This window comes from Triticum dicoccoides, chromosome 3A, assembly GCF_002162155.2.
Source record: "Triticum dicoccoides isolate Atlit2015 ecotype Zavitan chromosome 3A, WEW_v2.0, whole genome shotgun sequence".
NCBI lineage: Eukaryota > Viridiplantae > Streptophyta > Magnoliopsida > Poales > Poaceae > Triticum > Triticum dicoccoides.
In genome coordinates this window covers 507,982,959-508,002,584 of record NC_041384.1, presented here as the reverse complement: position 1 = coordinate 508,002,584, position 19,626 = coordinate 507,982,959, and the positions used below count along the sequence as shown (strand labels likewise).

General features: G+C 42.3%; 1 non-coding gene across 1 annotated transcript; it reads right to left on the bottom strand.

Moving 5' to 3' along the window:
- Positions 1 to 602: 602 nt before the first annotated feature.
- TRNAS-CGA lies at positions 603 to 684 on the bottom strand. The gene has a single exon. It is a non-coding gene; the product is annotated as a tRNA-Ser (tRNA).
- Between the last annotated feature and the right edge of the window lie 18,942 nt (positions 685 to 19,626).

The following is a 19,626-nucleotide window of genomic DNA, read 5'->3' as shown; positions in this document are numbered from 1 at the left end:
TATGAATCCTTACGATGGATTTTACTTACTTCATATTATCTAGAATCTGACCTTTGTTATGTTGCACCTAGATATTCAGAGTGTTTTTTCAGATATTGAAACAAAGTACAAAAAATTGTACGAGGATGTCATTAATCCTTTGGCGCCTTTTCGAGGAAGGTAAATATCTGAACATAAAATCAGCAACACGTGTTGTTTCTGGGAATTTGGTGTGTATTTGGTTTAAGTTTCAACCCTTTCTTATGTTTTTTTTTTGCAGTTGGTACTCACATCCGTTCACTAAGCATAACACAGTGGTAGATCTACCTATCTTCCTCTGCTTAAGTATCTTTATAATAAATCCAAATGAATTAATCTCTTCTAGTTACATGATTAGATCTACCTATCTTCCACTGTTTAAGTATCTTCATAATAAATCCAAATGAATTAGCCTCTTCTGATTACATGATCAATACTTCTGCTGACCTGACCGAGTTAAAATTATGAACCAAGTTCAATATTAAGCACCTCAATTGAATGAAAGAATTTTAAATTAGGGAGTACAGTTTCAAATATATATATAGTACTATTATAATTACCCTACTGTATTGTAGGAAAAAAATCGTCAACAGCAGGATTCGAACCTGCGCAGGCAAAGCCCAACAGATTTCGAGTCTGTCTCCTTAACCACTCGGACATATTGACGCTCCGCACAAGTCCTGTAACATTTCTTCTAATTACCTACCTAGTTCAATATCTAACTTAACCACACACAAGTAATGGTTCTCTTGACACACCAGTTCGTAGTATTCTTGCCATCTTGTATGAGATTTTTATTTTTCTTTACTTACTATACTCCCTGCCGACGAATGAAACGACATCTAACATGATGATGGATGCACTCGCAAAAAAAAACATGATGATGGATGGCTAGGATTTTGCGACGAGCTTTCTGTTTAGCCTGGTTTTAGGTTTTTTGTTTTTACAAAAAAGTGACTGTGATCTATTATAAATGTGTATAAGAAAACATAACAAAGTTGTGGCGTTAGATTTTAACGTTTTCCAGCGAACGCCCCAATTTACCATCCAAAAATTTGCCATGACAACTGTTAAATTTGTAATGCTGTTGTGTAAGATTTGCCCTGTTCTAAAGTAAAAATTGTCATGTAGTGTAAAAAAATTGTCAGAAGCACTGTCACACTGCAGCAAGTAATTTCCATGCGCTCTGACATCACATGTTTACCCTAAAATTTTGACGTCAAATGTATATCGGGGTTCATCAAAATTTGATCAAGGGTCCATCATCACGACCACTAATGTCCTCAGAGCAAGCTGCTGACAGTATCACTGCTCCCCTACCAGAGCCAACTTGACCCCTTCTCGATGACTACTGAAAAGTCTTTGTGCACATGTACAAAGGGCCAACGCCCTAGAGCTGCAGTCACCATCATTTACCGTTGAATCGATGAACCAATCTGAGATGCCTGACACCAAATCTCACTCATGCATGCGGACAACGAGAAACCTTAATCTTGTTGTCACAAGGAGACGACAGGGGAGCTCCATTGACTCCGTCTAGATGGACAAATTCAAGGAGGATAGAAGCTAGGCAGACCAGTCCAAAGAGGAGGCACCGCCAACCCCCCTCCCCCGAACGATGCCCCTGTGAGAGGATAAAATCCTAACCTAAACCTTTCTTTATGTCGGCCCTAAAGGAGCTCTATTCATTAAAAAGAAGAGGATAGTTGTCTAGTTATATACAAAAAAATCGGGATAAAACAATCACAACAACCGACACAAGGCAACACCGACCTAGCTACCCACGCGAAGATACAAAATGCCATAGAGAAGAAACATATATTCTGGTTGTGATCAAGCTGTAGAAGCTCTAGCCAATGCAACCAAAAGACCGATCTGATGGAAAAGACTAGGAAATACATTTATACGTCAACATTCCCCCTCACGTGTGACTCCCTCAGGCCTAAACGTGGGCCAAAAGTGAGCTGCAATTTAATTGCGGCAATCGGTTCTTGAACTCAAGACCTTCTGGCTCTGATACTATGTAGAAGTGCATGCTCTAGCCAATGCAACCAAAAGACCAATCTGATGGAAGAGGCTAGGCAATACATTTATACGTCAACACAAGCGTCATTGTCATCACTCCACCACAAACCAGCGATCTGACTTCACCAACGATGTCTTTGTCACCACAGACGCCACAACCCATGTCGAACAATCAACCACCTGTGTAGATGCCAGGCGTCTCCGACTTTGAAGATCACCAAGCAAAATGAGAAAAGTGTAGAGCTCATGCCAACCAACGCCTCCTCGAAGACCACTAACCACCTATCACCGTCACTGGTGGATTCATGTTTTATGCATTTTTAGCTCATTTGTTTCCTATTATATCCGTATATTATGTCGCACTGAGCCAATTATATGTTCATATGCATGATTTCTAGTATTTACTCTTTTCACCACAAGCATTGCATAATCTTTATTTTCAATTAGTTTTCTTTGTCTTTATGTGTTTTTAGGCATTGGTTTTTTACAAAGATTGCAAGGGAGGCCCCTATGGTATAATTAGTGCAACAAACCCAAATCAAGTACCATGTCTTGAATCTGGGTGGGCGGGTGTGTGTTTCTAGGCATTGTGGAACTCCCATGCACTTAACATGATGAAAGCAACTCAAACGGAGAACATCCAAGCACAAGACTTGTGATTTTCGAAGTAAAAAAGAGTCATTTTTCCAAAGTGCTGCAAATCAAGATCTAAACCACATGTGCATCAGCGTCGTTCATATGACTCCGACGAGCCCAAGAATGTCGAAACCGAGTTCAGATGCAAATGCTATGACGGTTTTACCAAAGGGACCAGGGGGTTTGACGACCTTCGGTACGACAATCATACTAGAAGAAGTAATATCAAGGGACTTGTGGATTTGGTATGCTAAAAACATGTCAAGATGACTAAACGCCTACCCTATTATTGGACCTTCATCCAAACTGGTCGTAAATATCCCGTGCTACCATCTCCCACCGGTTGCACCCAATAGCCATAAGCTCCTTGGCTACCGCAGGTCTAAGTAACGACCTCGTACGGATCCAAGCAGTAGCGTTGTAAATGACCTGCAAAAAATTAATAAGTTTTTGTTTGTCAAAATCATGTCATTTCTGTAGTTCCATATAGCCAAAAGTAATGCACATACTCCAAAGTGAATATGTCCCGCTGTACTTGACTCAACTCCGTTTAGCCACGTCCCAAATAACATATTAGTTATTGACATACCTTGCTCTTGGTTCTTGAATCCTGAACTTGGTGCATCTATTCAACCTTCCATAATTGCCTTCTGTGTTTAAGCACCTTGAGACCTTTCTTTATAAATATAGTTCACTATGGAAACAATGATTTATTGTCTTGAATGGTGCAAATATGTTGGCTCATATGCCTTCTCAACCTAACTGATTTGCAAGTAATCGACTATACCTATTTTTTGTTTGGGTGATAAGGTCTTGCATTGCCTATGACTGCATACATATAGATTTGGAGTTAATATTTGCAATTATATGGCTTAAGTATTGTGAGAGCCTGGCTTAATAGGAATGATATACTACTCATGTCAACAAGGAATTCCTTATTTTCCGGGAGCCCATTCGAAAAGAACTCCAAAGTGAAGTGTACTTGCCTTGGAGTAATTATAGGGTGGGAGACCAACTGAGAAGTAGCTCCTGGGTGCGCACGAGTGAGGACAAAGTGCGCAGGTGAAAGTGCAACTATCCCTAGGTGGTTTTGGTAATTTATAACAACATATAGCTCATTGAGCTAATGATATTTCAAGATGATTATTTCAGGAAAGCTCAATGATTGGCATGGCATGGATGTGAAAGTGGAACCCTCAAAATGCTAAGGACAAAGAATTGGCTCAAGCTCAAAAGTTCAAGACCCTTCATTTTATATTTTAGTGATCCAAGATCACATTGAGTCTTTAGGAAAAGCCAATACTATCAAGGAGGGATGAGGTGTTGCTTAATGAGCCTCTTGCTTTATGTGCTTGGTGATATGCTCCAAAATCCTCAACCACTTTTCCATAGCCTCAAATGACCTAAACCCTAAGCCAAACTCGGTCATACCGATTCTGCCAATCCGGCGCCACCGAGTTTCACTTGTCATTTGCCACTGCCAAACCCTAGCAATTCGGTCCTACCGATAAGGATCTCGGTCACACCGAGATGGGGTTGCAAACTCTCTGTTTCCCTTTCGTAACTTTTCGGTCTCACCGAAAGAGCAAATCGGTCCTACCGAGAATGCAATGTAAACTCTCTGTTTCCTTCTTGTAACTTTTCAATCTCACCGAAAGAGCGAGTCGGTCCCACCGAGAATGCAATGTAAACTCTCTGTTTCCTTCTTGTAACTTTTCAGTCTCACCGAAAGAGCGAGTCGGTCCCACCAAGTTTACCTGACCAACTCTCTGGTTAGCTAATTGCCAAACTCGGTCTCACCAAGTTTGTGCAATCGGTCTCACCGAGATTACGTTATGCCCAAACCCTAACTGAATCGGTCCCACCGAGTTGCATGCCAGTCCCACCGAAATTCCTAACGGTCACTAGGTTTACTATTTCAGTCAGACCGAGTTTTCTGATTCGGTCCCACCGAGATTGGTAGATTGTGTGTAACGGTTGGATTTTGTGTGGAGGCTATAAATACCCCTCCACCTCCTCTTCATTCGTGGAGAGAGCCATCAGAACACATACATCATTCCAACTCATATGTTCTGAGAGAGAACCACCTACTCATGTGTTGAGACCAAGATATTCCATTCCTACCATATGAATCTTGATCTCTAGCCTTCCCCAAGTTGCTTTCCACTCAAATCTTCTTTCCACCAGATCTAAATCCTATGAGAGAGAGTTGAGTGTTGGGGAGACTATCATTTGAAGCACAAGAGCAAGGAGTTCATCATCAACACACCATTTGTTACTTCTTGGAGAGTGGTGTCTCCTAGATTGGCTAGGTGTCACTTGGGAGCCTTCGACAAGATTGTGGAGTTGAACCAAGGAGTTTGTAAGGGCAAGGAGATCGCCTACTTCGTGAAGATCTACCGCTAGTGAGGCAAGTCCTTCGTGGGCAATGGCCATGGTGGGATAGACAAGGTTGCTTCTTCGTGGACCCTTCGTGGGTGGAGCCCTCCGTGGACTCGCGCAACCGTTACCCTTCGTGGGTTGAAGTCTCCATCAACGTGGATGTAGGATAGCACCACCTATCCGAACCACAGGAAAAACATCCGTGTCTCCAATTGCGTTTGAATCCTCCAAACCCTTCCCTTTACATTCTTGCAAGTTGCATGCTTTACTTTCCGCTGCCAATAAACTCTTTGCATGCTTGCTTGAATTGTGTGATGATTGCTTGACTTGTCCTAAGATAGCTAAAATCTGCCAAGAACTAAAATTGGGAAAAGGCTAAGTTTTTATTTGGTTAAGTAGTCTAATCACCCCCCTCTAAACATACTTCGATCCTACAAGTGGTATCAGAGCTTTGGTCTCCATTTGCCTTGATCTCCATAGCTTTTGGTGGTCATAGCCTTGGTTTCACAACCTAGGAGAGTATGGCGTCTAGCAAGGGAAATTATCACCGTAGAGGTCCTTACTTTGATGGCACTAATTTTGCTAGTTGGAAGCATAAAATGAAAATGCATATTCTTGGACATAACCCAGCCGTATGGGCTATTGTTTGTGTTGGTTTGCAAGGTGAGTTCTTTGATGGGAGAGAACCAAACCGTGAAGCTACCGCGGATGAGTTGAAGATGTTGCAATACAATGCTCAAGCTTGTGATATTCTCTTCAACGGATTGTGCCCCGAAGAATTCAACAAAATCAGCCGCCTTGAGAATGCAAAGGAAATTTGGGACACTTTGATTGATATGCACGAAGGTACCGACTCCGTCAAGGAATCCAAGTTGGATGTGCTCCAAAGTCAACTTGACAAGTTCAAGATGAAGGATGGTGAAGGTGTCGCTGAAATGTACTCTAGGCTTGCTCTCATCACAAATGAGATTGCCGGCTTAGGAAGTGAAGAGATGACCGATAGATTCATCATCAAGAAGATCCTAAGAGCCTTGGATGGGAAATATGATACCGTGTGCACATTAATCCAAATGATGCCCAATTACAAAGATCTCAAGCCAACGGAAGTAATTGGAAGGATTCTTGCTCATGAGATGTCACTCAAGGATAAAGAGGAACTTCACAACAAATCAAGTGGTGCCTACAAAGCCTCATGTGAAGTCCCCACATCATCAAGTGAGAAACAAAACTTCAATGAAGAATTGAGCTTAATGGTGAAGAACTTCAACAAGTTCTACAAGAGTAGAAGCAAAGATAGAAGCTTCAAGTCAAGGTCCTACAATGACAAAAGATCTTCTAGTCGAGAGCGAAACTGCTACAATTGTGGAAGACCCGGACACTATTCCAATGAGTGTATGGCTCCCTACAAGAGAAGAGAAGATTCTCCAAAAAGAAGAAGCAAAGAATCACCACCAAGAGAGAGAAGGAGTAGAGATGATCGTTATGAACGAAGATACTCACGGAGAAGCAAGGATTCGGAAAGGAAGGAAAAATCATCAAGGAGCTACACAAGACAAAGACATCAAGCTCATGTTGGTGAATGGGTATCCGGCTCCGACTCCGACAGCCACTCCGAGAGAAGTTATCACTCCGACTCCGAAGATACTCAAGATGAAGGTGTTGCCGGTCTAGCACTTGTGTCAACCAACTCCTACGACATATTTGACTCACCAAATGAAGGAATTGGAAGATGCTTCATGGCCAAAGGTCCTAAGGTAACACAACCCGAGTATGTTGACTTTAATAGTGATGAAGATGACTTGTTAGGTGATGATGATTTGCTTGTTGACAACTCTAGTGATGAATATTATGGTGAAATATCAATTAATCATGCTAAAACGAATGACAATGATAAGGAGAAGATTGAGGCTCTAACTAAAGAACTAAACACTCTTAAGTTAGCCCATGAAACTATCTTCGAAGATCACCGAGAACTTTTAAGAGCTCATGAGAAATTACGCTTTGAAAAGCTTAATATTGAGCAAGAGCATGAGTTCTTAAAAGCAATCAATGATGATCTCCGCAAGAAAAGTTCTTCTCACATTGCCAAGCGTTTACTTTTATCCACTTACATGCCTCAAGTCAAGACTAGTAACAAGAATAAGAAAGATTCTTCCTCTAGTAGTAACAATGATCATGCTAAATCCAATATTGTTGCTTCTAGTAATTCTCTTGATTCCACTAATGATTCTCTTAGCCAAGTTACACTTGAGCAAGAAAATAGCTTATTGAAGGGAATTATAGAGAAAGGAGTGTACAAAAGCCTTGCCGGGAGTAAGCAATTCGAGGAAATTGTGCGCAAGCAAGGAATGCACTGGAAGAATCAAGGTGTTGGTTTTGAACGAAAGTTCAATGCCAATGGAGTTGAATGGGAAGAAGATCAATACCCCAAGACAAAGTTTGTTCCTCAACAAGAGAAGTATGACCCTTCCTTCAAAGGAACACAAGCTCAAGATGATCTTCCACCACAAGACTACAAGCAAAAAGGCAAGGGCAAGCTTCAAGAGGAGATTGATGCATTTGAAGAAGCTCCTAAGACCTTAATCAAGTGGATTCCCAAGACTACTTCAAGTCCCACTACATCAAGTACGACTACAACTCCAAGGATTCCCATCAAGATGGTGTGGATCCAAAAGAAGAAGAACTAGAGAGTTCTCGAGGGTGACTCCGCCAACATACCTCACTCTTATCATTTTGGCAAGAACAAGTGCAATCAACTTCCACATCTTGCACTAGTTCAAGGAGTCACAAACCCTCTTGTTGGTAAGACAAGGGACAAGGTAACCTAAAGTTTTCATGGACATCATCTTGTGTGTGCATCACTCTATGTCTATGGATATCCTTGTTTGTTCCTTGTGGGACTAACCCATGTAGGTATTGAAAGTGCAATTCACTCAAATGGATAGCTCCAAGTGATCTACATCAACATTGAGCATCCACATCTTCAACATCTACATGAAGTCATCATCGACAAAACCCAAGGTTAGTTCATCCCTCTTAGGGGGGATATCACATCTAGGGGGAGCTTTACTCTAAGACTTGAGCTAAAGCAACTCTAAAGATGTGAATACAACAATGCTTTATGTAAAAGTGGTAACCCCACTTGAGCTTAAACGATGAGTATGACCTACGATCAAGTGTTCTCACTTGACTCCTAAGTCAATATACTCATATATAGATGACCTAGTCATCGCAAATTGCTTGATAGATGCTAGAATTGGTTGTGCATGCTTTGCCACATATTTCATTTGCCATCTTATTGTGTGAGCATGTTGGTTGCATATTTTACTCATTCGAGGACATCCACTTGTTGTTTTGATTGTTTGGCTTTCTTCTTTTGCCAAGTGGATGGACAAGAATGCCTAAGTACCTCCTCTAGCTATCTATGCTTTTCTCGTCTCAAACTCTATTCATGCTGCATCACAAAATTTGATCAAGTCAGATTCGAACCACTCTGTGTGAGGAGCGCTCGGAGTCCCCGATTCGTCATAGACTTAAACTTCCAAAACCTCTTTATGAATCTCGGTCTGACCGATACTCCACTTTCGGTCCTACCGAGTTCATTAAGTTGATCTAGGTTTTCGATCTCGGTGCAACCGATTTGAACTTTTCGGTCACACCGAGTTGCAATAACTGCACACAGTTTTGCATCTCGGTGCCACCGAGTTGTTCCACTCGATCACACCGACAGGGTCGGGCTATATATAGTGACGGGCAAAAATTTGGATATTTCTCCGAAACCTCTTCGCCCGCGCATAGCTCGCTCTGCCTCCTGGGTCTCCGGATCGTCTTCTCGCCGCCAGCCGCCTCCAGTCGCTGGTCCCCGTCGCCGTCAACGGGAATTCTGCCCCGCCGTTGCCGCCGTAGCGAGTCTCCGCCGAACTAGGGGTCAGCAGTCAGTTTGCAGCATGTCTGGTCAAAGTGATAGCCAGAATTTGTCTGAGCAGCAAGTTGTGATGAGTGAGGGCACTAGTCCCTCAAGTTCTTCAGATGATGGCAGCAGGAGCACCCCCGGCAATCTGCCTAAGGCTGCCACACGTCAAAGGAAGAAGAGAACTTCTGATTCTGAAGATGAGGATTATGTGGCAGAGGAAGAAGCCACCTCCAAGAGAGTTGAGCCAGCTCAAGGCACAAAGCCAGGGCTGAAGATCAAAAGGCCAGCAGGCAGGCAGCCAATGTCAAAGGCCAGAATGTCAACTGAGAAGCCTGCACTTGCTCCCATTGAGCCCATTGCTGCTGAGGGCAAAAAGAGGAAAGAGAGGGTGAATAAGACTGTGGCTAGAGTCCTTGGCAAGGCCTCCATCATGGATGAGGAGGAAGAAGAAGAGGTTGCTGCACCAGCACCCAAGGCAGCCAAACTTATGGGATGCCATAAGGTCAGGAACAGCTGCATCCAAGCCCAAGGAAGCACCCAAGGCTGCATCTAAGCCAAAGAGTGCACCCAAGAGAAACACAAGGAGTATACCTGCTGCAGAAAAGAACAAGGCCCCAGTGCCGGAAGCTGCAGAGGAAGAGGAAGAGAATGTCCTTCGGAAGCTCAAGCCCAAGATCCCAGACCACAACGATGCTCATCCTGTGGCTGAGGACATGAAGCTCAGGAGAGACTCAGGGCTGAGGAAGTGGAGAGAAGCAGATCCGTATGCTTCTAGGAGAAGGACTGCCGTGGATTACAGATTTCATACCAAGGAGCAGCAAGATTTCTATGAGACTGTTTTGCTTGACAAGAAGCCAATTGTGTGTGATATGAGATGGGTCGACTGGACCTACATCAAGGACAATGAAGAGTACTTCCCTGGAGTATTTGACAGCTTTAGTGCGTGTGGAGTTGCAGACTTTGTTGGGCAGAAGATCACAAAGTGGAACGAGGAGCTAATCATGCAATTATACTCCACAGCACACTTCTACCCGGATGGAAGGATAACTTGGATGTCAGAGGGTACAAGGTACCAATCCATTGTTGAGGAATGGGCGAAGTTGATCAATGCCCCAGAGGAGCAAGCTAATGACTTGGACATTTACGCCAAGAAAAAGATGGATCACAACTCCATGTCCAACATGTACAAGGAGATCCCGAATGAAGCACTCGACACGTTCAAGTTTGGCTCAGTGCATTACCTTCTCTCAGGACTGCCCACTATCAATTGGATACTAAGGCACACTCTGTTGCCTAAGTCTGGAGATCACAAGATGATCAGAGGTCACGCGATCAACTTGCTTCATGTCTTTGACGTGCCTCAGAAATTCAAGGTCATGAGTCTCATGGTGGAAACCGTTAAGAGGACAGCTGCTGATCAGAAGAGGAGTTGTGGGTATGCCCCACAGATTCAGGAGCTCATCAACTCCAAGACGGGCACGGGCGTATATTTATTGGATAAGGAACACCTGCCCATCCTCCAGATTTTGAAGATAATCAAGTGGTTATGACTGAGAATGAGCCCTCACCTGCCCATGCACAAGCTAAGAAGGAGAAGGCGAAGAAGGAGAAAGCTGCCAGGATGCCTACTCAAGAGGAGGCATCTGAATATTTTCTGAAACCAAACAAGAGCAGCTTGGTTACCTGATAGTGTCCACCCTGCGGATTGAGCAGAGTATAGCCACCCTGACTCAGAACCAGGCGAGTCTAGAGAGGATCATGGAACAGAGATTCTATGACTTGGACATCAAGGTGACTGAGATACAGACTACCGTGGAGCAGCTCCAGGATGACATGAACGAGAGGAGAGGTAGGACCACGACTGATGCTTTTGCCAGGGTGCCACGAGGTCCGAGGTCATCTGCACTGCCAGTTGCTGCCACCAAAGCTACAATGTCTACACCAGCTACAGCCTCAGTTCCCCCAGCTCCAGCATCCACTTCAGCCTCAACTCCTACCACATCTACTGAAGGCTTCGTCCTTGGCGTGCTCCGGACTCCACCACCACCTGAAGATCAAGCCTGAGCGTCGACTTAGCACTATGCATTTTCTAGGAAATTTTTGGTAACTTGTTGCCAAAGGGGGAGAAAATGTATAGATCATAGGCTTCGAGAGAGAGTGTTGCTTTTTTCTCTCTTGTTTTATTTGGTGGTTTTTTGAACTTTGTTTGCTTGTGTGTGTGATACTACGTCCTTATGCCTGTGAGACATCGATGATCATGTGTTTGATCATAAGCTACACTTAATGTTTGCTTAATGCTTGCTTAAATATTATCATTCTATCTATTGCTTGTGATCATTCACTATTCTTGGTGATGAGTGCTTGTACTTCTTTCTTATCATTTTAAGCGCTCCACCAAGATGTATGTGACATGGAAGAGTAACCCATGATTTTAACTCCTTGTGCATTTGCAGTCCAAAGCAAATTCTAAATATGCACAAATTTAGGGGGAGCTCTTATTTGTCACATACTTCTCAAAACGACGATGTATTTCATGGTTATTATAATTAGTCGAAGCTTTGATCTATATGTTGTCATCAATTACCAAAAAGGGGGAGATTGAAAGTGCAACTATCCCTAGGTGGTTTTGGTAATTTATAACAACATATAGCTCACTGAGCTAATGATATTTCAAGATGATTATTTCAGGAAAGCTCAATGATTGGCATGACATGGATGTGAAAGTGGAACCCTCAAAATGCTAAGGACAAAGAATTGGCTCAAGCTCAAAAGTTCAAGACTCTTCATTTTATATTTTAGTGATCCAAGATCACATTGAGTCTTTAGGAAAAGCCAATACTATCAAGGAGGGATGAGGTGTTGCTTAATGAGCCTCTTGCTTTATGTGCTTGGTGATATGCTCCAAAATCCTCAACCACTTTTCCATAGCCACAAATGACCTAAACCCTAAGCCAAACTCGGTCATACCGATTCTGCCAATCCGGCGCCACCGAGTTTCACTTGTCATTTGCCACTGCCAAACCCTAGCAATTCGGTCCTACCGATAAGGATCTCGGTCACACCGAGATGGGGTTGCAAACTCTCTGTTTCCCTTTCGTAACTTTTCGGTCTCACCGAAAGAGCGAATCGGTCCCACCGAGAATGCAATGTAAACTCTCTGTTTCCTTCTTGTAACTTTTCAGTCTCACCGAAAGAGCGAGTCGGTCCCACCGAGTTTACCTGACCAACTCTCTGGTTAGCTAATTGCCAAACTCGGTCTCACCGAGTTTGTGCAATCGGTCTCACCAAGATTACGTTATGCCCAAACCCTAACTGAATCGGTCACACCGAGTTGCATGTCAGTCCCACCGAAATTCCTAACGGTCACTAGGTTTACTATTTCGGTCAGACCGAGTTTTCTGATTCGGTCCCACCGAGATTGGTAGATTGTGTGTAACGGTTGGATTTTGTGTGGAGGCTATAAATACCTCTCCACCTCCTCTTCATTCATGGAGAGAGCCATCAGAACACATACATCATTCCAACTCATATGTTCTGAGAGAGAACCACCTACTCATGTGTTGAGACCAAGATATTCCATTCCTACCATATGAATCTTGATCTCTAGCCTTCCCCAAGTTGCTTTCCACTCAAATCTTCTTTCTACCAGATCCAAATCCTATGAGAGAGAGTTGAGTGTTGGGGAGACTATCATTTGAAGCACAAGAGCAAGGAGGTCATCATCAACACACCATTTGTTACTTCTTGGAGAGTGGTGTCTCCTAGATTGGCTAGGTGTCACTTGGGAGCCTCCGACAAGATTGTGGAGTTGAACCAAGGAGTTTGTAAGGGCAAGGAGATCGCCTACTTCGTGAAGATCTACCGCTAGTGAGGCAAGTCCTTCGTGGGCGATGGCCATGGTGGGATAGACAAGGTTGCTTCTTCGTGGACCCTTCGTGGGTGGAGCCCTCCGTGGACTCGCGCAACCGTTACCCTTTGTGGGTTGAAGTCTCCATCAACGTGGATGTAGGATAGCACCACCTATCCGAACCACGGGAAAAACATCCATGTCTCCAATTGCATTTGAATCCTCCAAACCCTTCCCTTTACATTCTTGCAAGTTGCATGCTTTACTTTCCTCTGCCAATAAACTCTTTGCATGCTTGCTTGAATTGTGTGATGATTGCTTGACTTGTCCTAAGATAGCTAAAATCTGCCAAGAACTAAAATTGGCAAAAGGCTAAGTTTTTATTTGGTCAAGTAGTCTAATCACGCCCCCTCTAGACATACTTCGATCCTACGCAGGAAAGACTAGTGTTGGTCTGTGGGGCCAGTCTTGATCCCGCCAGGCGTAATAGGGTGTTACAATTGGTATTAGAGCCGACCCTCGCGGTTACGCAGACATGCGCGGGTCAGGTGCACAGGCATGTGGCGCATGGCGCGTATGGCCCGTTGTGGCACATGACATGGCACATGTGCTAGACTAAATGCGCATACCTGTGCCAAGAGGGAACATTCCTAATGGGACGACGAGGACGTCGGTTCCTTTGAGTGGGGGGTGTATATGAGAGCCTGGTTTAATAGGAATGATAGACTACTCATATCAACAAGGAATTCCTTCTTTTCCAGGAGCCCATTCAAAAAGAACTCCAAAGTTAAGTGTGCTTGGTTTGGAGTAATTCTAGGATATGTGACCGACCGGAAAGTAACTCCGAAGTGCGCACGAGTGAGGACAAAGTGCGCAGGAAAGACAAGTGTTGGTCTGTGGGGCCAGTTTTGATCCCGCCAGGCGTAATAGGGTGTTACGAGTATGCTAACAAATGCAAAAGAGGCAGTGATGAGGGATTGGAAACCTGAAATTGGATGTATTATATTTGACTAGCAATGAATTTCTCTAATAGGAACATTGAATGTTTTGCTTTAGAAGTGCTTTGTGATGTACAGGTACCTGAAATAGAATTTTAGTGACCCTATGCACTGAAATAGCTTATTTACTTTCCTGGGATTACTAGATCTTACATTGTGGGTCGCTGAATGCAAGGGTTTGGAATTAATGATGTATAGGAATAATAACCATATGTTAATCCACCGGAAAACTGTCATGTAGTTATTTGTTCATGGATACACAATAGGTAAGATCATGATCCTAAATGCTCTTGTGCTGCATGTTGTATTGGCTTTTACAACCTAAAGATCATTTCATTAATACATATAATATTTGTTTGATGGAAGATTACATGTTTAATTAGAAGCTATCATGAGGACTGGTAGCACCCACAACGGCTAATGGATGGATGTTGGCTTTGTTGCTATCGTTGGACTTTGGATGTGAGAATGTGTTTGTAAATCTTCAAGCACATGCCTACCTGAGTAATATTTATGTTTTCACGAGCAATGGCAATATTCTTTGTGTGAAGATTGTTAAGTCGGTTGTGAGTTTCCATTTACATACCTATGTGATACGTCTCCAACGTATCTATAATTTTTTATTGTTCCATTTTATATAGTATCAATCTTGGATGTTTTACATGCATATTATATCATGTTTTGGGACTAACCTATTAACTTAATGCCAAGTGCCAGTTGTTATTTTTTCCTGTTGTTGGTTTTCTAGGAAATCAATACCAAACAAAGTCCAAATGCCACGGAGGAGGCCAGAAGGTGAAGGAGTAGGCCACAAGGCAATAGGGCACGCCCAAGGGGGCAGACGCGCCCTAGTAACTCGTGGGCCCCTCATTCCTCCATTTAACCTAATTCCAACTCTCTAAATTCTCTAAAATTGGGAAAACAACATAGAGCCACCCAAAAAAAATACCTTTTCCACCATCACAAGTCTTTGTTCTTGCGAGATCCTATCTGGAGGCCTTTTCCGGTACTCTGCCGGAGGGGGAATCAATCATAGAGGGCCTCTACATCAACCTTGTTGCCCTTCCGATGATGTGTGAGTAGTTTATCACAGACCTATGGGTCCATATCTAGTAGTGATGTCGTTTGAAGCTACGTCAGTATTTCCCCAAAGAGGAAGGTATGATGCAGCACAACGGTGGTAGGTATTTCCCTCAGATATGAAACCAAGGTTATCAAACCAGTAGGAGAACCAAGCAACACAACATAAACAGCCCCTGCAGACAAATAACAAATACTCGCAACCCAACGTGTTAAAGGGGCTGTCAATCCCTCTCGGGTAACAGTGCCAGAAATTGGTGCATTGATGGGGGAAAGTTGTAATAGATTGAATAAATAGATCGCTAATAAAATAAAGTGCAACAAAGTATTTTTGTATTTTTGGTTTAATAGATCTGAAAATAAAAGCAAAGGAAAAGTAGATCGCAAAGACAAATATATGAGAAAGAGACCCGGGGGCCGTAGGTTTCACTAGTGGCTTCTCTCGAGAAAAATAGCAAACGGTGGGTGAACAAATTACTATTGGGAAATTGACATAACTTCAAATACTCATGACGATATCCAGGAAATGATCATTATATAGGCATCACGTCCAAGATTAGTAGACCGACTCCTGCGTGCATCTACTACTATTACTCCACACATCGACCGCTATCCAGCATGCATCTAGTGTATTAAGTTCATGGAGAAACGAAGTAATGCAATAAGAACGATGACATGATATAGACAAGATCTATCTATGTAGAGATAGACCCCATCATTTTATCCTTAGTAGCAATGATACATACGTGTCGGTTCCCCTTCTGTCACTGGGATCAAGCACCGTAAGATCGAACCCACTACAAAGCACCTCTTCCCATTGCAAGATAAATAGATCAAGTTGGACAAAAAAACCAAATATTGGAGAAGAAATACGAGGCTATAAGTAATCATGCATAAAAGAGATCAAATAAACTCAAATACTTTCATGGATATAAAAAGATAGATCTGATCATAAACTCAAAGTTCATCGAGCCCAACAAACACACCGCAAAAGAGTTACATCATATGGATCTCCAAGAGACCATTGTATTGAGAATCAAGAGAGAGAGAGAGAGAGAGAGAGAGAGAGAGAGAGAGAGAGAGAGAGAGAGAGAGAGAGAGAGAGAGAGAGAGAGAGAGGAAGCCATCTAGCTACTAACTACGGACCTGAAGGAGATGCTGCATGTTTCATTATGTGGTGTTGTTTTGTTATAATCTCATCCTTTTGTGTTCACAGACTGGAAAGTATGCATATTTATCTTCCAAGGAGACGAGTAACTAGTTTGTGTCACCTTGCAGAGGGGGTGCAATGAAGATAAGATTGAGGATTTCCAAGTACAAGATGTTAGGAAGGAGCCTTGCAAGAGAAGTAGGAGCTGCGCTGAGCCTCTTCAACATGTTAAGGTAAGTCAGTGTATCCAACTCAACAGTTCAATTCATTGTTTGTTTCAGGCATAGTTAATTTGCTCTTTTAAATTGCTTTATTTGTCCTCAGTTAATGAGATGCCCAAAGAATGATGCCTGATGTTGGGTACTTGTATAACTACTCCCTCCATTTCTTTTTACTTCATGTATAAGATTTGGTCAAAGTCAAACTATACGAAATTTGACCAAATTTATATCAAAAAATATAAACATCTACAATACTAAAACTATATAGTATGAAAATTCACTTCATGATGCATCTGATAATGTTGATATCATATTGTGCATGTTCATATTTTTTAATATAAAGTTAGTCAAACTTTACAAAGCTTGACTTTGACCAAACCTTATATGTAGACTAAAAAGAAACGGATGGAGTATTAGTTGACATAATTGAAGGCCTTACCATTTAATTACTCTGCCGAAGTGTACCTGAAGCTTTGAAGTCTATTAACCAACTATTATTGTATGAGGCTCACAATCTAGTTTATACTAGGCTAATGATTGCATAGTTTTGCTTGCTGTAGTATGTTTGTATGAAACCCTGTGTTGTTCATTATGCTCCCTAAGACTTTAATTGAGTTACAGAATGGCCAACTGCTTGCTTACTTCTACACGACGTGCTGTCTAAATTTGTAACTTGTCTGTGTTTTGGATTGGGCCCCAACATCATGCTCCTCTGGTGAGTTAAGAGAGATTTCTGTATGCAGGCTACACAGACTACCTTTTTTACAATTTTTAAAATATCACCTGCTTATGCTTCATACGTGTAACATTATTGTTAGTCCTGTTTTGCCATGTACAAAATAGTCTGTCTTGCTCGCTTCACTGTTGTAACTATATTTTTGCCCTAGTCATGTGTACTTACAGAAACATTTCAGGATGAAGTGACATCAACACAAAGATCTGCGAGCAGTGTGGCATGACCATTACCGAATGATTATGGATTGGAATTGGAATGTGCTGATGTTCTCGAGCATCAACTAGAGGTGGCAAGACAATGTGTACATGATTCTCAACATACAATCAACAAGTTGAGACTGGACATGCAGGTATTAGATGCAGGAGTCAAAAAAATGAAACAAGACACTGAGGTAACAACGAAGGAATTGGAGATTTTGCAGACTAAAATTTGTGCTATCTAAATCTGGCCAATCCTATTTTCTAAAGAGATTATAGTTCAAATGGTAAGTTATGTTGATGCGCGTCCATGATGTAGGAGCTGTATTTGCCCAATGTATGTAATTTGCTGTTTGTGTATGCTTTATTATCACTGGTGCCGAACCATAATGCCCAGTGGGTATAATCGGCTGTAATTTCTTTATTGTATAGTGTAGGATTATTCTACGTTTCTATGCCTTAGTCTCTTTATTGTATAGTGTATGTTTTTTAGAGGTGATAGTATAGAGTAGGATAATTCTTTGAATATGCTATATCGCTCAAACGGGGGCCAACTCGCCCAAACGTTATAGTGACCATGGCCCTCCACAGGCCGTATGATCTATGGGCCATCTATGGGATGGACGATCCATGGCCTTCTATGGTCGTCGGGTCCGTGGGCCTTCTATGGGCTGTCGGATCCATGGGCCTTCTATGGGCCGTTGGATCTATGGGCCTTCTATGGGCCGTCAGATCAATGGGCCTTCTACGGACCGTCTCATCTATGGGCCTTGTACTTGCGGATGCTTGCAATAGAGGTTAATCATAAGTGGGATGCTTGTCCAAGTAAGGACAACACCCAAGCACCGGTCCACCCACAAACCAAATTATCAAAGTACCGAACGCGAATCATATGAACATGATGAAAACTAGCTTGACGATATTCCTATGTGTCCTCGGGAGCGCTTTTCTCTATATAAGAATTTGTACAGGCTTGTCCTTTGCTACAAAAAGGATTGGGACACCTTGCTGCACTTTATTTACTTTTGTTACTTGTTACTCGTTACAAATTATCCTATCACGAAACTATCTGTTACCTATTATTTCAGTGCTTGCAGAGAATACCTTGCTGAAAACCGCTTATCATTTCCTTCTGCTCCTCGTTGGGTTCGACACTCTTACTTATCGAAAGGACTACAATAGATCCCCTATACTTGTGGGTCATCAAGACTCTTTTCTGGCACCGTTGCCGGGGAGTGAAGCGCCTTTGGTAGGTGGAATTTGGTAAGGAAAAATTTATATAGTGTGCTGAAATTTACTGTCACTTGTTACTATGGAAAGTAATCCTCTGAGGGGCTTGTTCAGGGTATCTTCACCCCGACCAGTAGAGCAAAGATTTGCTCCTCAACCTACTGAACCTACTAAAAATGAAAATGTCTGCTTTGAAATTCCTTCGGGTATGATAGAAAAACTGCTAGCTAATCCTTTTGCAGGAGATGGAACAAAGCATCCTGATGAGCACCTAATACATGTGGATGAAGTTTGTGGATTATTTAAGCTTGCAGGTGTGCCCGGAGATGTTATTAAGAAGAAGGTCTTCCCTTTATCTTTGACGGGAGACGCATTGACATGGTATAGGCTATGTGATGATACGGGGTCATGGAACTACAAACGATTGAAATTGGAATTTCAGAAGTTTATTCCTATGCATCTTATTCATCGTGATCGCAATTATATATATGATTTCTGGCCTCGCGAAGGATAAAGCATCTCTCAAGCTTGGGGGAGGCTTAAATCAATGTTATATTCATGCCCCAATCATGAGCTCTCAAGAGGAATGATTATTCAACAATTTTATGCTCGGCTTTCTGATAACAATCGCACCATGCTCGATACTTCTTGTGTTGGCTCTTTTATGATGAAGACTATTGAATTCAAATGGGATTTATTGGAATGAATTAAACGCAACTCTGAAGATTGGGACCTCGACAAAGGTAAGGAGTCAGGTATGACACCTAAGTATAATTGTGTTAAATCTTTTATGGATACATATGTTTTCCGTAAATTTAGCACTAAATATGGACTTGACTCTGAGATAGTAGCTTCTTTCTGTGAATCTTTTGCTACTCATGTTGATCTCCCTAAGGAGAAGTGCTTTAAATATCATCCTCCCATAGAAGTAAAAGTAGATGCACCTATTAAAGTTGAAGAAAAGACTGTCACCTATAATGATCCTATTGTTCCTACTGCTTATGTTGAGAAACCACCTTTTCCTGTTAGGATAAAAGATCATGCTAAAGCTTCAACTGTGGTTCATAAAAGCAATATTAGAACCTATACACCTCCTGAGAAAATTAAAGTTGAACCTAATATTGCTATTGTTAAAGATCTCTTGTCTGATAATATTGATGGGCATGTTATTTATTTCTGTGATGAAACTGCTA